The sequence below is a fragment of the Chiloscyllium plagiosum genome, chromosome 30 (assembly GCF_004010195.1).
Source record: "Chiloscyllium plagiosum isolate BGI_BamShark_2017 chromosome 30, ASM401019v2, whole genome shotgun sequence".
Lineage (NCBI taxonomy): Eukaryota > Metazoa > Chordata > Chondrichthyes > Orectolobiformes > Hemiscylliidae > Chiloscyllium > Chiloscyllium plagiosum.
In genome coordinates this window covers 28,283,921-28,296,324 of record NC_057739.1, presented here as the reverse complement: position 1 = coordinate 28,296,324, position 12,404 = coordinate 28,283,921, and the positions used below count along the sequence as shown (strand labels likewise).

At 40.0% G+C, this 12,404-nt stretch overlaps 1 protein-coding gene across 11 annotated transcripts in view; it reads right to left on the bottom strand.

Annotated features, from left to right (window-relative positions):
• Positions 1 to 8,364, bottom strand: part of gapvd1 (GTPase activating protein and VPS9 domains 1) — a 144,995-nt gene extending 136,631 nt beyond the window's left edge. For 5 of the 11 annotated variants that reach the window (XM_043720194.1, XM_043720192.1, XM_043720198.1 and 2 more), the window contains exon 1: positions 7,999 to 8,364. The gene's annotated coding sequence lies outside the window, so the exon portion shown is untranslated. Of the gene's footprint in view, positions 1 to 7,769; positions 7,962 to 7,998 lie in introns of those variants that run through there. The other 6 variants (XM_043720199.1, XM_043720201.1, XM_043720202.1 and 3 more) reach the window with 3 other exon arrangements.
• Between the last annotated feature and the right edge of the window lie 4,040 nt (positions 8,365 to 12,404).

The following is a 12,404-nucleotide window of genomic DNA, read 5'->3' as shown; positions in this document are numbered from 1 at the left end:
ATCTAAACAGGCAAAACTGCAAATACAACTGCATACTGCACTGGAACGACAAAGGAAAATCTAGCTCACTTGCAATAATGCAAATATTTAGCTAATGCTGTCATTAAAAGGACATGAATTATATTTAAAATATTTAATTGATCAAATTTTCAAATTGAGTATCTCACCAATACAAGTAAGCTCATTGCCAAATCTTGGTTCAAGATAAATACGCCAACAGTTGCAACAGAAAGAATGACAAGGCCTAATACCTGGAATTAAACATTTTTCAGCTGAGGCTGAAACCCACATGGATACAGGGAGAATATGCAGAGTTCACACAGACAGTTTTTTAAAAAGATTAGATTCCCTAGAGTGTGGAAACAGGCCCTTCAGCCCAACAAGTCCATACCGATCTGCCCAAGAGGAAACCCACCCAGACCCGTTCCCCTACTTCCTACTAATGCACCTATCACTATGGGCAATTTAGCATGGCCAATTCACCTGTTGTCCAAAGGTGGAATAAAACCTGGGTCTTTGGCGCTGAGTGGCAGCAGTACTAACCACTGAGCTGCCCACTGCTATACTTTGGTTTTATTGGGTGTCAATGAGACTGCATCTGGAGTACTGTGCACTATACTGGTCACCTGGTTTAAAGGAGCAAAACAAAAGAAATTCAGGTGACACAGGATTCCTAGGCTTGTTCTTTTCCAATTTCAAATGCAGAAATAACAGCAAACTACACAACAGCCTTCTGGAGATTAGTTTAATAATGGAGGAAGAAGCATAGATATTTTGTAATCAACCTGTTCAGAAATGTTATTACACACCTCTAAAGCAGATGGGACTTGAAACTGTGCCTCCTGGCTCAGAGATATGAACACTACCACTGTGCCAGAGCCCTTGGATGTAGTACACTGTCCAATAATTAATAGCTTTCATTTGTTCCATCCAGTTGGTGAAAGTTGATAATGTTAACTTGCTCACCACTTTACCTCAGTGGAAAGGCTATAATTTAATAAATACTAAATGTAATTGAAATATGATAATCATTTCGGAAATAAATTAGCAAAATTATTCAAAATGGCGAGAATTGTGGAACTTGGAATTCAGATGCCATTAATAGCATTTTGTTTAAGGGGAAGCATCATGTCTGTGTGGGGGAATTAAATAAAAAACAGGTTCTGGGCAAGGGATGAAGAGACTAATTAGAAGCAGAAATATTCTTGGCCAATTGAGCTGAACAACATAGTTCTGTACAATTAGTTCTGTACAATTAGTTAATTTTTATTCATTCAATTTAGTCAAACATAAAAAGATTTTATGTAATTATGGAAATTTGCTAGGTATTATTTCAGTTGTAATTGCTCATGTTAAAAGATGAAATGTACACAAGTATTCAAAAGAAAAACTAGATAAACATCTAGGTATGATATTTAATATAAGACAAATGCACAGTGACACTGCTGGGATTTTGATACCTGAGTAGCTAAGATAATGAAACTAAATCACTGAAATAAGCAGTTCATGGTTAGAAGGAAGTTTATTTGCATTTGTTAGCAGCTTTCATGCATTCAGGACATTTCAAAAGTGCTTCACAGCTGGTGATACAACTTTGGAAGTTCAGTCATTGATGTGTCAGAAACTGAGGCAGCCACAAGGTTTCACAAAGCTTTGGGAGCAATGACCGATTTATCTGTTCAATGGTAGCAGTTAAAGAATGCTTGTTAGCCAGTGTGCCAGAAAGCTTCCTGCTTTTTGAACAGGATTGGATTCTTTTTTCACTATTCACCGCAAAAGTAAACCTAACGTTTTTGATCACTTCCGAAAAGCAGATGATATAGGCTATACGGTGAGAGCATTTCAGTAGATAACCTGCAGCTTTTCTTTGTTCGATCATGGGGCAGACTTAAATTTAGCAGAATCCTTGCGCAAAAGATTAGTGGCCACAGTTAAAAATTATTAAACTACAAGATTGTACGCACATTGTGCAGATAAAATCATGGATGAATAGAATTTTAGGTTTTAATAAAAATTGTGACAAACATTTTCATTTCAAACACCTTCTCCATTTGTATTGTTCTCTTTACAGGGTAACAGGGATAAGATAGAGGCACTGGTCTGGCTGAGAGGCTCTGCAGAGGGTCAGTGTGCACTTGATGGGCCAAATGGCCTACTTCCCCACTGTAGGGATTCCGTGATTCTACTTTATTCCATTATATCCAAGTACTCTTATGATGAATGACAACATTGCTTGGTAATTACCTATTGTACCTGCACATTACTAACCTGTTGCAGTTCATGTACTAAGATACACAGGTCTTCTGCTTCTCAGAGCTCTGCAATCTCTCACCATTTTACTCTTCCTGCCAAGAGGTTCAGACACATAATTCTTTAAAATTTGCATCACATGTAGGTGGCATGGTTAAGAAGGCATTTAACATGCTTGCCTTCATTGCTCAAGACCGCAGAGTATAGGAGTTGGGAGATCATGTTGAGGTGGCACAGGTCATTGGTGAGACCTCTTGCAGAGTACCGTGTGCAGTTCCGGTGGCACTGTTATAGGAAGGATATTATTAAACTGGAGAGGAATCAGAAAAGATTTACCAGAATGGAGGATTAAGTTATAAAAATAGGCTGGGACTTTTTCCAACTGGAGTACAGGAGGTTGAAAGGTGACCTTATAAATGATTTTTGAAATCATGAGACGCGTAAGATGAATAGCAAGGGTCTTTACCCTACAGCAGGGAAGTTGAAAACAATGCAGCATTTTTTTTTTAAGGTGAGAGGAGAAAGATTTAAAAAGGAACCCAAGGGACAACTTCTTGTTTTTTTTAAGAACACAGTGGATAGTGTGTGGAATGTACTACCAAAGGAAGTGGCAGATGCAGGTACATGTCTAAAAGACATTTGAACAAGTACATGAATAGGAAAGATTTGTAGGGATATGGGCCAAATGCAGCCAGGTGGCATTAATATAGTTTGGGAACATGGATGGTGTGGACCAGTTTGACCAAAGGGTGTGTTTTCATGTTGTCAGACTCGATAAATTGACAATTTTGCATTTTCCCATATTATACTCCATTTGTCCTCTCTTTGCCCATTTACTAAATCTATTTATCTATCTTTGTAGCCTCTTTAATGCCTATTCATAACTTGGTTATCTACTTTTGACTTATCAGCAAATTTGACAACTACACATTGTATCACATCAAGTCATTTTTATGAACTGTTGAGATCTTTCGCTGATCACCATGACAGTCCACTCATTTTAACTTGCCAACCTCAAAAGTTTTCAATTATGCTTGTTCTCTTCTTCCTGTTACTGGTGATGCTGCAGGCTGGGTCTGGGTAAACTAGGCTTTCTGCTTTCACTTCAGAAGTGGGACGAGTGGGAAACTTGATTGGAATGGAACATTTGGACCGAATGGTCTGTTTTCGTGCTCTGTGATTCTATAAACGAGCAACCACTTTCACAAAGTCTTTTTCTCAAAGCATCTGTAGATCTTTCTCATTGATTACCTGAAGGTTACCAGAGCACAAGGTTAGTTTGTAGCAATGAGAAAACTAGAATGCCAAAGGATGATGACAGTTCATGCAGGACAACTAGTCGCTTGGTCCAGCCAATTCATAATGGGGTCAGGCTAAGTCCATATGCACAGAGCTAGGATAGGTCCTCAGACAAGAGAGATCTTCACAGCAGGATATGGGACTAATATGGATGGATTTCCAATACAATATGAGCAGATATACATAAAAAATCAAAATTTTAAAAAAAGTGTATGTTTACTTTGATAAATAAATTTTTATATTTGCAGCTAATCAGACATTAAAACAAAATGGAAAATTGTTTCCATCTAATGGCCAATTCTTTTTGCTAACTATTTCATAACTCTGAAAAGAATATGAACAACTTATTTGCTGTGTGGAGTGCTTTCTCATCTGTCCAGAAAAAAAGCATTGAGATTTATGCCAAGATATTTTAGTAAGTCAGTGCACTCATCTCACAAGCACTGAACTGGTTCATATTTAACAGGTCACAAAAAATGCAAGACCACCAGAACAGTGTATTTACACATTTACAGCTGTTTGGTCAATGCCCTTAAGACACTGATGAGCACTGTTGACATGCAGAACCATGCAATGTCAATCAACTACACTGATGCAGGCAAAAATGCCTAAGTGGCAAAATTTTGTGGGAGAAATAGGCTCAGTGCTGAGGTGCAGGAGGTTCTTCAGAAGATCTGTCAACATGGTCATTGAATATTGAAAGTGTGACAAAGAATAGAATTGAGTTGTAATGTCAGGTAAAGACAAGATTAAGCTCAAGTAAGTTTTGTAGCCCAACAGTACTCATTGGCAAGACCTCCGTTTGAATAATAATTACTGTGAAGTAAAGAATGTAAAATGTAACAAATGAGTTCTCTTTATGGTGTGAAGTTATCCTGTAGTTGAGTTCTTAGGTCAGAAAACTCCAAATCTGTACCAGGTACCTATGAAGCAATACTCCACAGAGGAATCAAAATTTCAAATCCAGAAACAAAAACTGCAAGAATAAGTTTAAAATAAAAACACAAAAGCAGAAATAGCATCAATGGAAAAGTGTTTGAGAAAAGAAATAAGATGACAACAGAAGGGGAACAGAACAGTGCACTATTTTGCACACAGCATTCCAATGTTGTACAAATAGCACTATTACTTTTTCCAAACTGAAATGGTCTGATGACATATGCAATGTTTGGGTACTCTTTACCACCATAAAACATAGCTCAAGAGACAATTAGAATCAAACCAGCTTAATGCATCATTTGTGCATGCTGGATTTGAAAAACAATCTGAACCTGGATTTTTGCAAAAAGTTAAAGTTGGTTCACTAATTTTACAGTTTGGCACATGTGCCAATCTTCCATTAATTATTCAGCAACTACATGAATTAGGCAAACTGAACAAAATTTACAGCCAGGCTAATAAGACAATGCTCAGATACTCAACTGAAAATGTTTTTTTTTAAAAAGGCACAACTCCATATTTGCATGTCAGGGCCATGAATCTGAAATGAGAAGTGCTGAATAGAAAGTATGCCTAGTAAATGCAATAGGGAAGTAGAAAAAGAAATTTATTTTACTCAAGCTCAACATGTGGAACTCAATACCACTCTATAGGGGAGGAAAGCAGCTTAGGTGTTTCAAAAGGAAATGAGACCAGCAATTTAAAACCTGGGATTCATGGACCTTTAGCAGTCTGTGAAAGACAGGCTGAGGGGCAAGAATGAAACACGGCCACCATGTGTGTGGCTACTGTAATCACATCAGATAGCAGGACATAAGGAGAGGCAGGCAGAGAGAAGCAGGTATACCCATTTCTCTAATGTTCTCACTGTAAATGTGTGCTTTTTAAAAAAGCATTCGAACAGTGTTTCCATGCAGCACTCTCCAATACAAATGTATGGTTGAAATTAAAATTACTAACCTATTTGAAAAAAGGTATCAATAACCTAAAACTTGGAGAATCATTTGAAATAAACAAGTATATGGGAGAAAAAAAAATCAAAGCTGAAGAGGAGATAGAGGGAATGGATTATGGCTTGGGTGGAGCACTAACATCAGCACAAAAAGACTTTCATTTATATAGCATTTTTCAGAAAATCAGGATGCCCAAAAGCACTTGGCAGCTAACAGTCATTGTTATCATGTAGGAAAATCAAAAGTCAATTTGCATACAGCAAATATCCACAAACAACAATATTATAATGACCTAATAGGTTCAAGAGAATCTGATTGAGAGATAGATAAACACTGGCCTGGACTTGGACCATAACTCCCTAGCTCTTCTTTTAAATAGTGAAATCTCTAAAGCCAGACAGGGTCTCAATTTCACATCTGACCCAAAAGACAGCATCTCCTACAGTACAACACTCCCTCAGTATGACAATGAAGCACCAACCGAGATTTGTGTTTTTAAGATCTGGCCTGAGTCTTGTGTCCAAAACCTACTAATTCAGAAGTAAGAATGCTATCAACTAAGCCAAATAGCTTGAGGGATGGATGCTGGGAGATTTTATGCAACATTGGTTTTTAGGAAAGCATTCCAGGTGGTGAAGACATGCATTACGAATGAATAAGCAGAGAGATGAGAAAAATGGTTAAGTGGAAGCCAAACGTAAACGTTTCATAATCTTTACAAATGCCTGACATAAAATGGCAGTTCCAGTTTCTAGTGTTTGTGTTGCAGTGATGACTCAATCCCAAATGTAAATGCCGAAAGTTTACTCAATGACCTGAGGGAGTTCAAATACTGCGTGAATAGGCTATTGCTTTTTTCTACGTTTAGTCTGTCCCTGGACATAGTATACCAAGGAGCTGGTGTACAAGGTTACACTACTTGACTAAATTGGTAGACTTATTGTTGTTTTCAACTTTTTAAAAACATAAATAGAGCTGAGACAGTTGAGTAACTGGGGGTACAAGGATGCTCATGGGTGAATGCATCATTAAGAACAAATATTCTAAATTCACTGCACGAGAAAGGAACAAATACATCAGTAAAACTGGAAACTTTGAGCAATACAATGCTGATGAATTGGGAAGGAATGCTGATCATCAAAATGTGAATGATGGATCATCATCCACTAAAGAATGGGATAACCACTAAATAGGGAATGGGGAGCATGAAAAGCAAATTATGGGCAGCATGGTGGCTCAGTGGTTCGCACTGTTGCCTCACAACACCAGAGACCAGGGTTTGATTCCAACCTCAGGCGACTGTCTGCGTGGAGTTTGCACATTCTCCCAGTGTCTGTGTGGATTTCCTCTGGGTGCTCCAGTTTCCTCTGACTGTCCAATGATATGCAGGTCAGGTGAAGTGGTCATGCTAAATTGCCCATAGTGTTAGGTGCAATAGTCAGAGGGAAATGGGTGTGGGTGGGTTACTCTTTGGAGGATCGGTGTGGATTTGTTGGGCCGAAGGGCCTGTTTCCACACTGTAGGAAATCTAATCAATTGGCATGAGGCTGAAACAAATCATGCCAATATTAAAAAGATATTAAAAACAATTTAAAGATATTACATTTTTGGTGCACGAAAAAACATCAGTTATAAAATCACAAAACAGCATACACAAAATTGTCCTTTACTTGTTTTTTTTGTGTAAAGCAATTCCAAATACTTCATTTCAATGCACTTCTACATTATAACTGGGAGTGCTTTTAAGAATTCATAGGTAAAAACCACAAAACAAATCCATTCTTAAAAGATGAATACAGTTAGTCAATGTTGGCAAGAAACTGTTGAATACACATACCATTTCCTACCCAATGTTTTAGTAAAAGTACTAATTATGAACAATGATACCTTTATCAAAATAAAGAATATACTCAAAAAAGTATTTATCTTAATATCAAAAAATCACCTATTGTTTTAGTTAAAACGTTACCAACAACTCACAACTAGCTGTAAGGAAACGTCAGGAAAATTACTGCAACATAACTCAAGATCTCTTGATACTTTGCTTATTGTACTACAGAAAAGTAGGAAATCTAAGTCCTAGAAACATAATCAATAAAACTCTCATGTTAATCATACTGCACGCAACACAGAGGGTGTGCAGTTTTCGAATGAGTGGTATCAACTACAGCAATTAACCTCTGCAGACCTTCCCTGGCTCCGTACTAAAGTGAGGCAGCAATTCTCCTCCAGGTTGCAATGAGAATATTAAACAGGTTCTCGAGCAGACGTCCACGCACCTTCGACTAGGCTAATCTCTGAGTCAATGTTTAGGCTCAAGAAAAGTACCTTCGACGGAGAAGCTGGGCAGGGGCGATAACGAGGGGGTTTAGCTGCACCCCTTCCAGGGGCCAACACTATCCGGATGCCAGCCTGCGCTCACGGACCACCTCCTCCTCTGCCTCCGCCTTGCTCTTTGCGGCTAGGCCGCAGCCTGAGCTAAACTTAGTCACGGTAACGCACCAGAATTAAATCTCAGAGCCAGCCCATTCCCACTCCCTCAAGTGGAGAGACTCACCAATCTGAGGAGAGGGCAGGAAAAGACGCAGAAGTCAGTACAACAGATTGCCAGTGATGCCTCTCCTCGTTTCCTCCGACATACACTGGTCTCCTTCTCCCCCGCTCTCACGGGCCCAGCACCAGGTCAGCCAATGCGCACGCGCCACCAGCCCTGCCGCATCCTGGGATTTGAGTTCTTTCATTCAGAACAACCTGCAAGGCTGCGCTCGGAGCGACAGATGACCGCACCTTCAATGAGGGAGGCAAATCCTTACGGAAAAAGAGAACAATATCAGAGTGACACTCACGCTCAACATGTGTAAGAACAAAATATTAATTAGAAACTATTTAATGATAGACAGCTTCCCACCCCTCCCGAAACGTTAAAAGGTGCCAGCGCCTCACTTGTCTTCCCAGAGTCTGTTTCTTCAGTGTCTGTGAGACTGCTGTGTTGGCAAATTATTCATGCAATCTTTCAACTGGGGTGACTGACGTTGCAAGTACACTCTTCGACTGAAATCAATGAACTATAGTGGGGACTGGGAATTCTTCCTGATTATTTTTCCTATCTTAGGGACACAAACCAATAGCAGTCGTTTTTTAAAAAATCATGAGATTATAAGGATCTCTGGAAAGGGCAGCATTTGTTGCTCATCTCTAATTGTCGCGAGAAGGTGGTATTGAGCTGCCTTCTGAAAATGATTGTGTCTATCTGGTGGAAGGAACCAGAGTACACTGTATAGTGCTACCAGACCTCGTATTTCCTATCATTCAATACTTAACTTACTTTCATTACTTTTTTACTTAATTACAATTGTTTCACCTTGTAGGCAATATGAGTGTAACCATACTCTGGCTTTAAGAGGCGTATTTTGTCCTGATTATTATATGAAGAGAGGGTCACAGATGTAATGAGCAGTGTATTCAAAGCCAATAAAATAAATAACGTGTGAGGCCTTGGGTTTTTTTGAAAGGAGCAATCGAAGTAGCCTGAATGGGTGGGGTCAAGCTCCCACAGAACGAGGATACTGTATTTTATTTTTGGTTTCAGCAATTGCTAGGGTCTTGAAGCTGGGTGTGGAAACTCTTATTCCTGTCTCTGTTACAGATCTTTTCCAGCTATTCGAATTGCAATTTGCTTCTGCCAAAGGTGTTTATGGGATGTTAGGATATTGGAACAGTTGCTGTTCAGTAATTAAATAATGATTTTGTTAAGTTTTCCAATAGAGTTATTCCAATCTTTTCTTGTGTTTATATTTTAACTACTGTATATTAATGAAATGTGTTTTGCTTCAAGCCTGGTAGTTTGACCAATTGAATTGCATCTGGAATCCAACACCTGACATTTGCCTTTAAGAAAAGAAAAGGTTAAGGTTTAGGATATCTTCTTGACATGCTTTGAGGGGTTTGGTCTGGTCCGTAACAAGGTGCGTTTGACAGTAAGCCAAGAACAGAAAATGGCATTTTGAAGAGAGTTGAGCATCATTTATTAACTTTCTCTTTCTACCTGCAGTACACTAGTCCTCTATTAAGGTTGTTCCAGTTTAAGTTGTTTCAATATAAAATTGTCAACATAAAATGCCACCATTTTAGATTTAAATTATGATCTTTCAATGTAACATTGTTCTGAAAAGTGAGCCATGTAGCGGTGTTCCTATTCTGCATTCTCCAGACACATCACTGAGGAGAGGAGGTGAGATGAGGACCATGGAATGGACAGTCAGCAGCAGTGAAATGTGGAGGTACTCAAAGTTTGTGAGAAGATTTGTAGCTCGGGTGCTCGTTGTTGTGATTCTGTTCGCCGAGCTGAGAATTTGTGTTGCAAACGTGTCGTCCCCTGTCTAGGTGACATCCTCAGTGCTTGGGAGCCTCCTGTGAAACGCTTCTGTGTTGTTTCCTCTGATATTTATAGCGGTTTGTCTCTGCCGCTTCCGGTTGTCCGTTCCAGCTGTCTGTTGCAGTGGCCGGTATATCGGGTCTAGGTCGATGTGTTTGTTGATAGAATCTGTGGATGAGTGCCATGCCTCTAGGAATTCCCTGGTTGTTCTCTGTTTGGCTTGTCCTATAATAGTAGTGTTGTCCCAGTTGAACTCATGTTGCTTGTCATCTGCATGTGTGGCTACTAAGGATAGCTGGTCGTGTCGTTTCATGGCTAGTTGGTGTTCATGGATATGGATCATTAGCTGTCTTCCTGTTTGTCCTATGTAGTGTTTTGTGCAGTCCTTGCATGGGATTTTGTACACTATGTTGGTTTTGCTCATGCTGGGTATCGGGTCCTTTGTCCTGGTGAGTTGTTGTCTGAGAGTGGCTGTTGGTTTGTGTGCTGTTATGAGTCCTAGTGGTCGTAGTAGTCTGGCTGTCAGTTCAGAAGTGTTCTTGATGTCTGGTAACGTGGCTCGTCCTTTGGGTTGTGGCATGTCCTCATTCCATTGTCTTTCCCATAGGCATCTGTTGATGAAATGGCGGGGGTATCCGTTTTTGGCGAATACATTGTAGAGGTGGTCTTCTTCCTCTTTTTGCAGTTCTGGTGTGCTGCAGTGTGTTGTCCCTTTTGAACAGTGTCTTGATGCAACTTCTTTTGTGTGTGTTGGGGTGGTTGCTTTCGTAGTTCAAGACTTGGTCTGCGTGTGTGATTTTCCTGTGTACCTTTTGTGGTGAATTCTCCGTTCGGTGTTCTCTGTACCATCACGTCTAGGAATGGGAGTTGATTGTCCTTTTCTTCCTCCCTAGTGAATCTGATTCCTGTGAGTGTGGCGTTGATGATCCGGTATGTGTTTTCTATTTCTGTGTTTTTAATGATTACAAAGGTATCATCTACATATCTGACCCAGAGTTTGGGTTGAATTTGCGGTAAGACTGTTTGTTGTAATCTTTGCATTACAGCTTCTGCTATGAGTCCAGAGATGGGTGAGCCCATGGATGTGCCGTTGATTTGTTCATATATTTGGTTGTTGAATGTGAAGTGTGTTGTGAGACACAGGTCCAGTAATTTGAGTATGCAGTCTTTGTTGATAGGTTCCCCATTTTGCTGTCTGTTCTGTATGTCCAGCAAGTTGGCTATTGTTTCTCTGGCTAGGGTTTTGTCGATAGAGGTGAACAGTGCCGTTACATCGAATGAGACCATAGTTTCTTCCTTGTCTATATGTATATTTCTGATGATGTCCAAGAATTCCTGTGTTGACTGTATAGAGTGTCTGGATCCGCTGATCAGGTGTTTCAGTTTCTGTTGTAGTTCTTTAGCCAGTTTGTGTGATGGTGTCCCTGGTAGCGATACGATGGGTCTGAGTGGGATGTCTGGTTTGTGCACTTTAGGTAGTCCATAGAATGTGGGGTGATGTTGCTTTCAGGTTTCATTCTTTGTAGGTCAAACCTGGTTATCTGTCTGTTTTTTTGCAGGTTCCTCAGTGTGTTGTTTGTCATATTGGTGAGCTGTGGGGTGGGGTCAAACTCTCTCTTTTGGTAGGTGTTGGTATCTGCAAATAGTTGTTGCACTTTCTGGATGTACTCTGCTTTGTCCAGAATGACCGTCATTCTGCCTTTGTCTGCTGGTAGTATGATTATGTTCTTATTATTTCTTCGTGTTTTTAGTGCGTCCCTCTCCTTGGTATTGAGGTTGTGTGTTTGTCTTTTCCTTGTTATCAGGGGTACGATACTTTGTCTCACTGTTTGTTGTGTCTCTTCTGTCAGTCCATTGTTTCTGAGTGTGCATTCTAGTGCTGCTAGAAGGTCTGCTGTCTTGGTGTCCCTGTGGTTATAGTTGAGTCCCTTGGCCAGTATTGTCCCTTCCGTGTCTGTGGGAGAGGTTTCTAACACAGGTATGTGTTGTAGTGTCCTCTCTGTTGTGTGTTAGTTTGGCCATTTTTTCTTTTAGTGCCTTTTTTTGCAGTGTGTGGTCCTGTTCTGTACTATGGTGATGGCCTGTTCTATGGTCCGGGTCCATTCCTGATTGGTGGTTTTTGAAATTAACGATCAACTATAACCACAGGGACGCCAAGACAGCAGACTTCCTAGCAGCACTAGAATGCACACTCAGAAACAATGCACTAACAGAAGAGACACAACAAACAATGAGACAAAGTATCGTACCCCTGATAACGCGGAAAAGACAAACACACAACCTCAGATATGTAGATGACACCTTTGTAATCATTAAAAACACAGAAATAGAAAACACACACCGGATCATCAACGCCACACTCACAGGAATCAGATTCACTAGGGAGGAAGAAAAGGAAACCAACTCCCATTCCTATACGTGATGGTACAGAGAACACCGAACGGAGAATTCACCACAAAGGTATACAGGAAAACCACACACACAGACCAAGTCCTGAACTACGAAAGCAACCACCTCAACACACACAAAAGAAGTTGCATCAAGACACTGTTCAAAAGGGCCACAACACACTGCAGCACACCAGAACT